The sequence below is a fragment of the Euprymna scolopes genome, chromosome 7, assembly GCF_053919585.1.
Source record: "Euprymna scolopes isolate OS-2025 chromosome 7, ASM5391958v1, whole genome shotgun sequence".
Lineage (NCBI taxonomy): Eukaryota > Metazoa > Mollusca > Cephalopoda > Sepiida > Sepiolidae > Euprymna > Euprymna scolopes.
In genome coordinates this window covers 77563059-77567169 of record NC_136488.1, presented here as the reverse complement: position 1 = coordinate 77567169, position 4111 = coordinate 77563059, and the positions used below count along the sequence as shown (strand labels likewise).

At 33.4% G+C, this 4111-nt stretch overlaps 1 pseudogene; it reads left to right on the top strand.

Moving 5' to 3' along the window:
- Positions 1-1921: 1921 nt before the first annotated feature.
- On the top strand, positions 1922-2047 carry LOC145280494 (U2 spliceosomal RNA; annotated as a pseudogene).
- Positions 2048-4111: the final 2064 nt, after the last annotated feature.

Below are 4111 nucleotides of genomic sequence, written 5' to 3'. Positions count from 1 at the left end.
CTGGTGTCTAACTCTGTCCCGTGGGGAGGCATAGTAAATAGGTACAATTATATGATTATAATATTACAACAAAGTCTGTTAGGTCCAATTATTTGGTGTAGGATAAAAATTAAAATTTAGTATGCTCAAGTATACCTAATTTCCTTTAAACAAAAGAACGATTTTTAAAACCGGTCAGAATAGCAGAGCTTATAATATATATATCAGCTCCTCGCATATAATACAAAGAAACAGTCAATGTCAGAATCATGATTAAAATTATTAATAGTTTTTCACTTTTTGTTTTATACAAAACATGATTTAATATTTACTATTTTGACTCTCAATAAACAATTCGAATATTTTTATGCTCCTGTTTATTATGTAGATGAATTCCCTCCATTTATTTTTCTGCTGCTTTTGGAATTTCTGTTCTATTTGAAGATTTTCCTTTGTTTGTTTTTTTTTCGTCAATTCAAGTTTATCCTCACCTATTTTATTTTGATACTACGTCTTTTTTTATTTTTTTGTAATTTCAATTTTTTTTTGTTTACAAGATGTTTGTTATTTTACAATTTTAGTTGTTGATCTGGTTGAAACATTTCTGAAAGTATATTAAAAAATTCTCTGCTTAGTGATACACTTCAAATAAACAACCCCTCGTATATCTATATATATATATATATATATATATATACATATATATATATGTGTGTGTGTGTGTGTGTGTGTGTGTGTGCGCGCGCGTATATATATTATATATGTATATATATGCATATGTATGAATATATATATATGTATATATATAAATATATATGTATATATGTGTGTATATGTATATATACACATATATATGTATATCTAAATGTACATATTCATAAATATATATATATATACACACACACACACATATATATATATATATATATATATATATATATATATATATGATGAAAATAATAGAAATAGTATTCCGACAAAATAGAGAAACAAAAAGGAACAAACCGTATTATGTGTTCATCAACGTTTCGTCTTTATTTCGAGACTTCCTTTCTCTCTCTCTCTCTCTCTCTCTCTCTCTCTCTATATATATATATATATATATATATATATATATATATATATATATATATTATTTACACATTTGTATTTTTTGCTACCAGCAGATTTCATGTGAAAGAAAAAATATTAGGTACTTCACCTTTCATGTACAGTTCTGATTTAAGGAAACATTGACATATGTTCATGTTGGGTTGAATTTTCAAAAATGGATTTGAAAACTGGTTGGGCCTTCTCAAAAACTGCGACATAAGATTGACTTTTGTGTAGTCGCGTGCAAGCGACTTTATAAGTCACTCCGTCGGTCGGTCGGTCTGTCCGTAACACTTTTGTGCTTGCCCGTTTTAGTTAAGGTCAAAGGTCCGTTTTTAATAGATGCTGTTCGTAGCTTTTCTTGGCCTTTTGGCCAATATCAAAGTGTAATATCTGTTCCAGCAGATACTGCAAGCAAAGACCATATGTGAGGGCCAGCCCCACATGTAAGACCTTGGTCAATGTAGGGGCAACCCTTCATATCAATTGTACCTATCCAGCTCCCCTACACCCCGGGGTGTTGGTCCCCATTTCCCCTTTCACTCCTCACATTAAAAATCGGCCCTGTGTCTTATTTGCCCGGTTGGGGAGCAAATAAATACCCTTTTCCTATTGGCCTTTTGGTCAAGATCAAAGTGTCGTATCTGTGTCGGTAGATACTGCAAGCAAAGACCATATGTGGCGGCGACCTTACATATAAGCCCTTGGTCAATATAGGGGAACCCCTTCATATCAATTGTCGCTATCCAGCTCCCCTACTCCCCGGGGAGTTGGTCTCCATTTCCCCTTCATTCCTCACATTAAAATCGGCCTTGTGCCTTATTTGCTCGGTGGTGGAGCAAATAAATGCAGCTTTTCTTGGCCTTTTGGCCAAGATCAAAGTGTAGTATCTGTTCTTACTACATGCTGTACGTATTGTGATATAAAGTGGGGGATCACTTTTCTGTATTAATTTAATGTAAAATGAGCACCCACTTTACAACTAGTCAGTCTCAAGGCCATTCAAGTCATTCTCCAGATCATTCAAGTTGTTTTTGAAGGTTTTCAGTTATTATCTAAGCATCCAAGTCATTCTTAAGTTCATTCAATTGATCCTTAAGTTCATTAAAGTCAGTCTAAGTCATTTACTTTTTTATTTATTTAAGTCATTTATAGCCCGTTTTTCGGTCATTTTAGTTTATCTTTAAGAATTTCATGTCAATCCTACATTCACGCATTCATTCATTACACGAGAGCATGCGACTAATGGCTATCGGCCTTGTTTTTTTTTTTTTTTTTTTTTTTTTTTTTGCAAACAGCTTCTACTCTTTATTTGGTAAACAATACTTCAACTTCTTTTGCAGCTGTTCATAAACTCCAAGGCATACCATCAAATTAACTACTTTCATTAGAAAACTTCACCATTATATTTCAAGCTATAAGCCTAGTGTCATACGAAGTGCTGTGTGCAATATAAGTCCTGGGTATTTTCGTGTCTGAATAATTTTGAATGCATTGTCTGCAGAGTAGTGGAACATAGGTTCGAAAAAATGTTCGTCCGAACGAACTGAAAAGTTGTCTGCAGTGTTGTAGAGCATGTGTTTAAAATACTAGCCGCTTGAACCGCCCCCCTAATTAAACACTTCATAAAATCTCCTCACTAACGTAATGTACTTGCAATAACCCTTATTCCTGAGTGGCTTCCGGGCCTTGATAAGTGGTGATCACTGTGTAAAAAAAAAAAAGGGGGCCCATAATGATTTTGACAGAACGCTATTTTATTTACGAGAGTGTATTCAGGAAAATCAGTTTCTTTTATCTTCTGTGCTCTTCTGTGACAGGATTACATTTGCCGTTTTGTTCTACTTTCGAACTTGCAGTAGTGGTAGCCAAAGAGCATCAGCCCCTCTTAAATGATAGACAATAACGTAGCTGGTGCGCATCCTATTGTTTTCTAATTATTTATTACTACAAAAAATGGAAATAAGAAAATAGATACAACTCCCATCGAGGCCTGATAGTTGACCCTGATAGGCCTCTGTCATGGCTGAAGTGTCACTTCCAGAGATAGCGAGGTTTACACAATTGTTTGGCTTTTCCATTCCTAATTCATCAAACTCTCGCCATTCATTCCCTTATCATGCCTACCTACGGATAGCAAGGAACAATTCCACTTTGCATGCGCCCCGGTATATAATAAACTACAATCTACTACTTGGTAATCAAGCTAACCTTCAGTCACACCATTATGCTGTATTTATTATATTTGTTAACGCACTTCATTTTTTTTTTTAATTCTGAGTTGTTTTATGTTTTCCCTCAGGATATGTTATCGCCCCAACACCGCTGATTTTTCGTGATCTCCCGTTATATTTTTCATTGTAAACTGATTTTTCCTTTAATTATTATCGCTGTGTTTTCTCCGGGCCTTGATGAGTTAGTATTTATTAAAAAATAAAAGCAATATAGTTCTGTAGTTTTATATTATCGATAGTGTTTATAAAAGGAATGTATATATGTTTTTAACTTGAGGGTTTTCTTTAATTAAGACCCACGGATCACTCAAGGATAAGGGTTAATGGTTCTCCAATGGACGGATACATAACACCGTGATGATATGTAATAGTGGTATCTGTATTGTTTTTATTTATTTAAGAGGGGTGCTCAACAAGAACTTATTACATAAGACTTTAAAACCACCATGATCTAGTCAGCTGGTATACTGTCCTGCGTTATTCTGTTTTGCAGATGGGCAGTTCTACGACATAAAATTTGCTCAGGGATTTTATGTGTATTTTTACGTAGAGATCGACAGTAAAACAAAGATTGGCGAGCATTTGTTACAGATGTTTTCTGGATGGGAACACGGATTAAAGATCAGCCCTTACAGTAAACATAATATACATACATATATATATATATATATATATATATATATATATATATATATATATATATTAAATAAATACACATCTGCACTATTTAATAAAAGAATAATAATACGAAAATCAACTGCATTTTCATTTAATTAAAAAGTGTTCGTTTAAAAAGTATTCTACAC